Source organism: Accipiter gentilis, chromosome 12, assembly GCF_929443795.1.
Source record: "Accipiter gentilis chromosome 12, bAccGen1.1, whole genome shotgun sequence".
Lineage (NCBI taxonomy): Eukaryota > Metazoa > Chordata > Aves > Accipitriformes > Accipitridae > Astur > Astur gentilis.
The window spans coordinates 26,415,844-26,427,170 of record NC_064891.1 but is presented as its reverse complement, the minus strand read 5'-3'; the positions used below and the strand labels follow the sequence as shown (position 1 = coordinate 26,427,170).

The following is an 11,327-nucleotide window of genomic DNA, read 5'->3' as shown; positions in this document are numbered from 1 at the left end:
GGCCTGGCGCAGGACCAGGGGGTCTGCGTGTACCCACTGTTACACTCGGCAGTTCCAGTCTGCCCTGCAGCTTGCTTCCTGTGTGTCTCTGTGCTTAGGAAGTACATTATGCTGCTCTCCTTTCTCTCTGGTAGCTGGAAATTTCCCTGGGGTTACTTCTCTCTGAAGAGAACAGTACAGTAACAGAAGAGTAATTTCCTATAATTTAAACAAGAGATCTTGTGTGTTAATATGGCTGTTGTTCAAATAAAGGCACAGAGCTGCAGAGACGAAAGTTACAGAAGTGCCTGAGTTAAGTTTTTACATAATGTCGATTACTGTGATGCATAAAGTGAGGCTCCCATGTGTACAGGCACCTCATCAGAGCAGGCATGGTCCTTGATGGTGGAAGGCTTTCCAGCCCATTAAAAATGTTTTTTCTAGTATGTCATTCTGGCTGTTCTCCCTGGGAGCCTGCATTTGGCAGCTACTCAAACCGAAGGCCAGCACAGGTATCCCGCTGTGCATATGTTTAATTCTGTCCTCCTTCTCACCATCTAAAGTTTGTGCATGTTTACCTTCTCTTCCTGAGCAGCCATGTATCTGTATACCCTGTTTACTCTCTGAAAAAAAACACCTTACACTCGCATAGTGTTGGCAAGACTCAGTGGTTTCTTCAGACTGGTGTGACTGTTGGGACAAGCTGCATTTTGGTGGGGCAGCATGCTGTCCCTGATGCTGAGGACCTCTGTTGGCCTCATCTCTGAATTTGGCAGCAGGATGATAGGAGTGGCTTTGCTCTGCCTTCTCCTTGTTTTATCGCTGTGGACTTCTTTTCCAGGGATAGGAGCAGGGACCAGCCCTTGTACTGAGTGGCTTGCTTAGTTCTCTCTTCTGGCTGGCTAACTCATGACAAGCTGGGAAGGTGATGAAAGCGTCTTGGGTATTCCCCTTCATTCATGCACTGATCTCTCGGCTGGCTGCTGCAGGTCTCAATCCTTCTTGCAGCATTAGTGAGAGGCAGAGTTCAGAGATTTGCTTCAGTATGGATAACCAAGCAGCTGAATGATTATTTTTTTCTGTTAAAAGTAGAAGCCGCTCCAGTGCAGTGGTATCTCATTATCACTGCTGCCAGCTGTAACATGTCATATGTTACAGTATGTAAATGTTCTTCAGACCTCATCTATTGAAAAACTTCACAGATCTTAGTAATTTGTTAGAAAACTGATTGCTTTCAAAAGGCTGTAACTAATTCTTGTAGTACTCAGCATTTTTTAGTGCTGTCACGTTGGGTGGAGCTGGAACCAGCAAACGCAGAAGTGTGAGAAAACGGGTCATGGGAGGGAAGTCAGTGGGAGTGTGTCTAGGTCTGTCCAAGCTGCACACTCATCAGATGCTGAGATTCTGGGTCATGCAAAACACTTTTCCAGCTCCTACATATTTGCCAGCTCCAGTCATTAGAGGACCAACGCGTGCCTGTTATGTGTCGTTGAAAACGGGCAGGGTTTTGTCGTTAGTGTGTACAGTACGCAGAACCCCGCTCGGGCTTGAAAGTGTAATGTTGTGCTGTTTTCCACTACTATTGGTAGTAATTTTTTCTTATGATCTCCTTGTGGTATAGTATTAGAAACTGCTTTTTGTCTCCCGATGGGGATCTGGAAGAGGAGACCAGTGACACAGAGCAATTAGGATTTTCCGGGAGAGGTTGTGTTTCCACATAAAACCAGTGCTGTGGGGTCTGGTGTGCTGGACTGAGGTGGTGGGAGGGAGGACGGAGGTTACACATCATTCATTCTCTCTCTGAATATGGGGGAAAGAAGAGCGCAGCCTCACGCTCGCTGAGTCACCTGGGAGCAGACGACAGTCGTGCCATTCAGAGAGGGAACGGCAGCTCCTGAAACCCAATTACAGCTGCAGTTTCCATCGTAATTCCCGTTCTGATTTCTGCTGTGCGGCCGAGCCGGAGCTGGGCCTGCGGAGAAGGTACGCAGCGCTCCTTGCACGGGTCCCACGGAGTCCTCCGCCGGGTCCACGCAAGGTAAAATCCTTAGTCCTCCTCAAACAGACCACCGCGCTAAGTTGCAGAGATGGAGGCTGATGAACGTCGGTGAGTCCGGACCCGCGTGCGGTTGACTAAAGAGGCATCCCAGGCAAAAACAGCAAAGGGGAGGAGGGGCGGCAGAAAATCGGCGTAGGGCCAGGGGGTGTCCCTCTGCCGGCTGGCGGCCGGCTCCTCGGCGCGCGGCGGGAGCGGAGGCAGCCCCTCGTGTGCCGAGGGCACGAGCGGGTTGCTGCCGCCCGCCTAACGGCTGCGGCGCGCGGCCGCGCTGTGAGAAGCCCCAGTGGGCAGCGCCGGTTGCGTCGTGTGTCCGTGTCGCGTCGTGCCCGTCGCCGTCCCCCCGCCCCTCCTCGCACCGCAGCAGCAAGTACGCGGAAACGGTTAACGGAGGGTCCGCGGGCGCTGTCGGGGCGGCGGTCGGGTGCCGCGTCGCCGGGATTTCCAGAGACGTCTGGGAAGGGAGCCGGATTCCTCCCCGGCGCAAACGGCCGTGCCGCTGGCGCGCTCCAGAGCTGCCAGCTGCCAATGAAACCTGAAACCCGGGCTGCGTCTGAGGGCTGGCCCTGGGAGGCCCGTTCCAGCCCCTCGTCCCGTATATTTACACATCCATGCACACACAGCCGATCTTTCCGACTTCTTGGGCTGCTCCTCGCGCGGCGGCCGGGGCTCGCGAGGGCGCGCGGTTGGGAGCGCGGGGCTCCCGCGTGGCGGCGGCGGCCACGCACGCGCGCGCGCACCGGTCCGCGGAGCGGTTTGAGAGAAAGGGGGGTGGGGGGGGGGTGGGGGGAAGGAGAAGAAACTTCTGAGGGCAGTCAAGCTGAAACAAGCTGTCACTGTTTCCGAATTCGTCTTGAGAAGCCACCGCGTTTATGGGCGAGCGTACTGACCCTGCTTGCGGAAGGTAGGAGGTCCTGGTCGGGGGCAGCTTTGGAGCTCTGGCGGCTAAAACCAGGGTAGGTAGCATCGGTGCGATTTTTATCTCGGTGACAAAGCCGTGTGGTCTTGTAGGACAAATAATTGCTGCAGACCGGGAAGCAGCGGCAGCAGCTGTCTGTGGGACGGCCGTTCGTGCCTGCCGGGGTGTGCGCGGGGGTGCGAGCGCGCCCGTTGTTGGGGGCTGTTACTTCTTAACAACGTTCATAACGGGGTTCCTTTTCGTTGGTTTCGGGGGTACAGGCAGAGTGTGTGTCACCTGACTACTTGTCGGCTTAAGTGTAGGTAAAAGCCCTTTGTGCTTTCTGCAATCTCCACGTTAACGTTCATCTTTGGGTTTGTGACGGTTGTCTTAAAAAATCTTCCTCCTTCTGCACAAGTATCTGTAGCAGGCTTTCAGAGGTACGGTCCTCTCTGGGACAGACTTTACCATAAGGACCTTGATTGTCATCACGAAAAGAGTTAGGGAATCTTCAGTGGATTTTTAGAGCTACTGAGTGGATTTCTTTTTAAGATAAGAGAGTAATCTCTTTTTTTTTCCTCCATTGGACTTGTACGGAATTTTTATCCCTCTAGCTTTCTTAGCAGTACCATGCATGTATGTTGTCAGTTTGGGGGTTTTCTTCTTTCAGCAGAGTAGCAAATAATTCATGTTTGATGATGTTGGAAATATTTTTACAACAGATGACTGGAAATAAACAGCAGGTTTTTTTTTTAGATAGGTACCTGTGTCCTGTATAGGTAGAAATAAGAAACCAAATTAATTCCCTGGGTAGCATAGTGACTTCATAATACTGAATTTGTCTAATATTAATCTGAATTCTGTTTGTCTGTGTTAGGTAGCATAGTTGCTGGGAGAGAGCAATAACTCTTCATTAGATCAGCAGGTATTAAGATGCTGTTAGGTTAAGTTTTTCTGTTGCAGAGTAGTTCTGTACCTGGAAGGTGACAATAACTTATGTACATTCAGGGGAAAAAGATTCCCTGTGAAGTAAGAATTAAGGGAGGGGGTTTTATCAATACAAGGGGGAAAACATCTTGTCCTAGCTAAAAAATCATTTTAAGTGGCATCTCATACTCACCAAAGGCGTGCAGAGTTACAAGCAGAGGTAGAGAGAAGGAAGGACTGAGAGTCAAGTGCTTTTTTGCAGTCCCATGAAAATTTTCATGTTGTGGCAGGCTTTGTTATTGCAAAAGGCATCTTCTAGTATGTGATACAGTGACTTGTGTTAAAAATAAATGTGCTTAGAACTCATGTTTCTTTGTGCATGGTGTCTAAAGTTATTTGTCTGCCTTTTCTTTGATGGTTCTCCTGTCCATCAGCTGCTTTTTACTTCTCTTTTTCTTTACTTGGCTTTCATTCTTTAATTAAATTAGATAGGTTTAGTTTGGAATAAATAGCGTCATCGTCCCGTCCCCCCCCTAAAAAAGCACCCCACAGTAAGTAAAAAATGTAAAGCCATGTAAAAATACAGCTAACAACGTGATTCTGAGTGGAAGGCATGACTTCTTTGCGCTGTATGGCAATGCGCTTCTGGGCGCAAGTGAGAGGGAGGCTGTGGGTTATTCCTTTAAGACATGTGCCTCTCCTGTGTTTGCAGGCTGATGTGTGAAGATCACTTTTATTAGTGGCCCGATAGCTAGGTTCAGTGTTCTGAAGATGGAGTTTAGAAATGAAGTCTAGAAATGAAGATCCCTTAAAGGAAATTGCCTCACAAATAATAGTTTGAACTGCTGTTAAGGTCGTGTCTTCAGGATTGAGCTCCATGTGCAGCTATAGCACACAGGCATCTCTCAGGACCTTTTCATTTCTCTCTGCTTGATTGAATATCTGATTTTTTTTAAACACACCAGGTGGAGGAAAAAACCAGGGGGGAGGGGGTTGAAATTCACATGGGTAGTTTGAAGTGATTTGCATCCTATTACTTTTAGCTGTCTTCTCTGCAGGCTGTTTGGTGTCTGTTGTGACCTGATGGCCTTTGGAAGTATGCTTTATTTCTGGAGCTATTACTTACTTACAGGCTTTACCTATATTGGGCAGAGGGAGCGCCTGGCGTGATTTTTTTTAAAATAACCTCCTGGAACAGAGTGCAACACTTTATCATATTGGGGTGGCATTTGTGTTTTGAACTGTCTTGCGGGTGAATGAACGAACTGTATGTTAGCTTTCAGCCAGGAAGAAAAAGAAAAGGTTGTCTTCTCTTGGCATTTTAAAACAAGAAAAACACTGAAGGAGAATATCTGATATAGGTTTTCTTTGTTCACTGTCTGGAACTTGGCTTTCTGTAATGTTGAGGACTCCAGGTGAGACAAGTGGCTGATATTGTTGGACGATAAGGAAACACACAGCTTTTTGTGAAATGTGTTGCTCCACTGCCAGTCTTGGGAGGAGTAGAAACTTAAAAAGACAGTAGAGACCAAATTTCCAGTTTAGATTCTCTTCCTACATGTAAGACTGCAGATTTGGTTTATGTTAGTTTCTATTATTATGCTAAAAGCAAGGATTTCAAGTTAGAGTTGTTCTTTATTGCCTTTGCCTGCATTTATTTAGAAAACTTTGATTAGTTTGCTTTTTTTTTTTTTTTTAGTTGGGGGAGAAAAGGTGGCTCAGTTCTGTAGCATTCAAAAGGGTATGAAAATAGTAGACTTCTCAAAGATGGATGTACTTTAGCTTCATCAGCATAGCGGATGTCAACAAGCCCTGTAATGAGACAGATAAAGACTTCTTCTGCAGAGATATAATCAAATGGTGCTGAAATGCCAGCCTTATAGCAGCGGGGAGGGCACACAGCCTTTGGTGGCAGTGGTACTGTGGGAGCCAGGAGAGGCTGCCTTGCCAGGGCACTGTGTGTGAGCTCCCAGAACCAGCTGGATGGTGTTAGGAAGCAGCTTGCTTTGGTCCCTGCGGTGTCCCAACCTCAGTAGGACAGCCGGCAGCTGATGCCTCCCAAGCCTCATAGTTTTGTCATCTTTGCTTTCAGTAGGTACCCCCAGGATATGCCCGCAAGCCAGCTGTGGCAGCCAGTCTGTAGGTGGCTGATCTTGGTGTGAGGCGATGCATGCTGAGAAGCTTCTTCCTATTCTGCATCTTCTTGTACATTTCCTGACTGTTCCCTTCTACTTCACCATTTTGACAGTTACATTCGGGTGATCAAAGTGTGGATGGTAAGGACTGCAGTGAGGGTGTAAATTTATTTTGTATTTAATTGATTATGAATCCAAAATGAACCAAAAGGGTCCTTGATTAGCTCCCATTATAAGCTAGATAATTTATTTTTGAAAAATATCCTGTTTTGCTAACAGAAAGTCAGTTGATAGACTTTCAGTGCTCTGCAATATAGTCTGTTGGTGTAATTATCATCAGTCTGAAATTACGTGCTTTAGTGCTTGTTTTATTTGACTGTCTTTAACTACCAGCTTTGTTAGCTCTGGTTCTTATTAGCTCTTTGTATGTTTAATAGCCCTCTCTATCCAAATTTCTGCTCCCTCTAGAGTTACTATCTTATTCTTTACCTTCTCTTTGTAAAAGTGGAAAATAGAGTTCCTTCATTATGTACTCCAATTCTTTAGTTATTCCAGCCTTTTTTAAAAGGTTCGCAGTTTTCCCAAATGCTTCTAGATGTTTGAATACCAGCGCTGGAGGTAATACTTAGGGTGCACTCCTGTGAAATCCAGAGGCACAATGACCTTTATACTTTCTTTTTTCCTTGTTGAATGGTCTTGTGATGACATTGGAGATGGGGCTGTTGTGTTGAACAGGGACCTCAGTTTTACCTTCTGGAGGATGCTCTCAGGTACTGTCAGTTCTTCTTGCACGTCTGCTGAGCGAGAACACACAGGCTGGTGCACAGACGACTGGCTGTCAGTCACCTTTCCTCTTTGTAATTAACAACTTCCTTGGTACTTGTCACCTGCACAGTTTTTCAGTCATGATCTTTTTTTTTTCTTTTTTTCTTCCAAGTCATTGGCTAAACTGCAAAATAAGGTAGTTCCCCTGAGATTAGAAACCACCTGCAGTATGATGCTTTTTTTGCCTATGGTCATGGTTTTTGACTTATCTGTTAACTGATTGAATTAATTTTATCTGCCTGGTTCAGCTCTTGTTTCATTGCACTTTCCTAATGAAAATGTCATGCTCCACCAAGCCAGAGGCCTTGAAGGAGCACACAAGCTCAGTGCTTTTAATTTTAACAAACTTCTGTTGTTTACTGTTGTACTAGTTAGTTTGGAGCTCTGTGGCTCAATGAGACTAACTTAAGCAGCACATGTTTAATTCCTTGGCAATGTTTATATAGTTTCTTGTCATGAAATACCTTTCATTTTCCTATATTTAGTTCTGTGCAATTTTGTATAATAGCAATTATGATTAGTAGCTCTTTAGTGAAGACATTTTTCATGTCTGTTACTTCCAAGAAGTAACTGTTCCATCCAAGAAGTAACTGGTGTGTTCCTGTCATCTTTTTCCCACATCTGCCTTTGCTTTTAGAGCAGCTTAAATTTTAACTAGACTGGTGTTCTAGGCCTGCCAAATTGAACAATCATGAAGCGTTATAAAAGGTAAAATGCAAAAACCCAGCAATTTGCCTGTATCTGGGAGGCAGTAAGATCCCTCTAGGTGTCACTAATTGGGAGAACCAAACATGCTTTTTCCTGGATTAGTGTGGTCTGGGCCAAAATGTATTGGCTATTTACATATTTTGAGCTATTTCCCTGTTTTGCAAGGAGGTGAAGTGCTCCTTCAGCAGGCAGAGAAAGTAGCCTTCCAGTTAATCCTTACTCAAATGACCCAACCTCAGCTCCAGCGGCAGCATCCTGGATTTTCCATAAGCTGCCTTTCTAGCTGTTTCTTTAACCTCCTCCAGCTACTACATCCTCTGTTGTGAGAAGAAAATTGTGAAGAAGGATAGAGGTGACACCAGGGGAGTCCCTTACTGCCCAAAAGTGCTAGTCATTTGCAGCTTAAGGTGGAAGAGGTTTTACAAAGGGCAACAAGAACGGTCAAAGACACAGCACAGCTTCTGTCCAAGGAACAGTGCATCAGGAAGGAACTTTTCAGCCAGGAGATGAGATGACTGAGAAAACTGCATTAAGGAGTGGCATGGAAAGGGTGAGCAGATGCCAGTTCTTCCCTTATTTTCCAGTACAAGAATCCCAGGGTGTATTCAGGGGTGACAGTGGCAAGCTCAAAACAAATGAAAGAAGGTAGTACTGTGCACAAGATGCAAATAAGGTGCACAAGTCCTTGCCAGAAAATGTTGTGGTTAGTAAAGGGAAAACCCAGGTTTAAGGGGTAGCTAGCCGAAAGTATTGTTGCATGCTTGTCTTAGTTATCCTGCTTGTCCCTGAGGTTTTACTTTAGTCGCAGTTGGAGACAGGATGCTGGGCTGGGTGGACTTTTTCCATCCCATTGTAGCCATCCATTTGTTCAGTTTTGACCCTCTTTTGTTTGGATGTTACTTATGCAGGGGAAAAAACCCCAACATCTGATACTCTGTTTGTGGCTTGATGGAAAGGAGCTGAATGGCCACAGCAGACCACTGCTATACATGAAGTCTTGCCATCTTCATTTGGAAATGTGTGGACATAGGAAGGATAAGAGCTGGTGTTGCAAAGCAAGTTGCGATGAATCTTTGTGGTTTTGATTTTTAAGATCACAACCTTGTTTCCAAGTAGTGCTGTGGGGGTGTGTGGCACAGTCTTACAGGATGAGTATTTAGAAAATGAATTGCAAGAGTGGATCACGTGAATTAAAGTGGAGCAGACCCCCTGAGCATGCTGGAGCTTACTCAAGTAGGGAGTCTTTCTCTAAATACCTTGCTTGACATCCGGCACTGTAGAGGTGGAAAAAGAAGCTGAAGTGCTGCCATGCTCCAACAATCCCAGTGTGCTAAATGACTGTTTAGCTAACGGGAGAGCACTACAGTCAAGGGTGACTTAAAGTCTGCTTAAGGCCCCTCTTGGATTGCTTGAGAAAGAAGAATGATGCAGAGGCTGCAGACAATTAGCTTTGCTTCTCATTTTTTAAATCCTACTCTGTGCATCAGCTGGATGTGGTGACTGCCCACAATGCCCAAAATGGTCGATATTTCTTTCAGTATTTTTTTGGGAAAAAAAAGTTTCAGTAAATCCCTAAACCTTGACGAACTCTGCATTCTACAGTAACTCCAAGATCTTGTTGCCACCATGGCCATGTGTATTTAGAACTGGCTACTTCAATTTACTTGATTATTACTGTAATGGAATGCCAGTCATATTCACCTTACCTACTTGGGCTTGGACTGGGAAATAAGAATTGCAGTTTGTCCTGGTTTCAGCTGGGACAGAGTTAACTGTCTTCCTAGTAGCTGGTACAGTGCTATGTTTTGAGTTCAGCATGCGAAGAATGTTGATAACATTGATGTTTTCTGTTGTTGCTCAGTATTGTTTAGACTAAAGTCAAGGATTTTTCAGCTTCTCATGCCCAGCCAGGGCATAAGAAGTTGGCACAGGACACAACCAGGGCACCTGACCCAAACTGGCCAACGGTGTATTCCATACCATGGGACGTCACATCTAGTTTAGGAACTGGGAAGTGAGGGGGCAGTGAATCGCCGCTCGGGGACTGGCGGGGTGTCGGTCGGCGGGTGGTGAGCTATTGCCCTGTGCATCATTTGTACATTCCAATCCTTTTATTACTACTGTTGTCATTTTATTAGTGTTATCATTATCATTATTAGTTTCTTCTCTTCTGTTCTATTAAACCATTCTTATCTCAACCCAGGAGTTTTGCTTTTTTTTCCCGATTTCCTCCCCCATCCCACTGGATGGGGGGGAGTGAGTGAGCGGCTGCGTGGTGCTTGGTTGCTGGCTGCGGTTAAACCACGACACAGTTATCAATGTATAGCACAGAGCATGATAAAACTCATTCTTAACACTTCCTGTTGGACCATAACAGATTGCTGCAATTCTAAGACAAGTATGTGAACACAGACATGTATCTAGGAGATGAAGACAGACTTCTGGATATCTAGTTATTTAATGATATCATTGCCTAATTATCAAAGTATTGTCTTGGAAAGTGTGCTGAGTAATTTGGGGTCTTAGTGTTGTTAAATGTGAGATAACGATGAAGGAAAAAGCTGTGCTGTACATCTGCTTATAATTATAAACTACCTACTATGGTATTTTGATTGTCCACAAGAAGTCAGAGCAAGCAGCCTACTTGCTGTATAAGCTTTTATACGGTGGAGTCTCTAGACACTTCCTTCAAGGGTTTGGGTTTCTGGTTGTTTTCTCTGTGTGTATGTTTGTGTGTCTCTATGGTGGGCTTGTGTTGAACTTCTAGCTCTTATCTATGATTGAGATCAAAATTGCATGTCAGATGCATGGATAGTGACTGTGGTTATCAACTACTAAGTGGTCTTGCAAAACACAAAACAAGAAATCTTGGATGCTAGAAAGAAATCTTACCTCTGGCAGTTGCAGTATTTATGCAGCTGTTCCCACAGATGTTTCTTTTTTCTTCTCCTTTTTTTTTAATTTCTGCTAAGAAGCAAGCAAACTGAGGGAGAAATGTTAAAGGGCCTGCCTGGAGAAAGAGAAAACTTACAATGCTTTTTAGCTTGAAGATAGTGATATACCTTGTTTTAAAAGGACTGTGAGTTCTTACTTGATGTTTGCAAGTATAAAGCCTGCTTAGGCTCTGTATTCAGTAGAGGTAAATGGAAGTGTCCTAAAATGTGAGCTTTGCAAATGGGCTTTGAGAGTCAGAATCTGACTGTAGTAACTGGGGATCATAATAGCATTGCTGGAACCCAAATTGATTTGATCTCAGTAAATTCAATGTGAAATTTCTTGAGTTTAGAAGTGAATAGGAAAAGTCCTGGTCAGAAAGGTTGTTCTGACAGAGCTCTGCAGTGTGGCTAAAAATGAAGTTACAGAATGAAAACAGTAGCAACCCCTTCCTCCTTCCAGTCAATAACTGGTTTCAAGATGGAGACTAATTTTCTTCGTATGTATTGCAAAATATCATTCAGCATCCACTGTAAGACAGGTTTATTCACTGCTTTTTAAAAAAGCAAATACAATTCCATTATATGGCAGTGGGAAGTCTTGAAGGTGCCATTTTAAAGACAGTTCAAGTAAAAATGCTTCAAAAGTCAATAAATTAATTGGAATGTAAAATATTATTAACATTTGATGCATGATGCTGAAACCCCTTATCCTCCTAGGAGAATACAGTGCTCAAACTGGAGTCAGTTAACTTTATCTTCCAGAAATGTACAATAAATGTATAATAAATGATATTTGTATAGAGATCTATGTCTTTATGCCAGCAGGCTTTCTTAGGTTGCTTTTTCTCTCAGGGGATACAGCT

At 44.7% G+C, this 11,327-nt stretch overlaps 1 protein-coding gene across 3 annotated transcripts in view; it reads left to right on the top strand.

Annotated features, from left to right (window-relative positions):
- Positions 1-2,853: 2,853 nt before the first annotated feature.
- The window catches only part of ARHGAP24 (Rho GTPase activating protein 24), a 231,447-nt gene continuing 222,973 nt past the window's right edge, over positions 2,854-11,327 (top strand). Inside the window, exon 1 of one of the 3 annotated variants that reach the window (XM_049815253.1) lies at positions 2,854-2,939. The gene's annotated coding sequence lies outside the window, so the exon portion shown is untranslated. Of the gene's footprint in view, positions 2,940-2,974; positions 2,992-6,121; positions 6,137-11,327 lie in introns of those variants that run through there. The other 2 variants (XM_049815246.1, XM_049815244.1) reach the window with 2 other exon arrangements.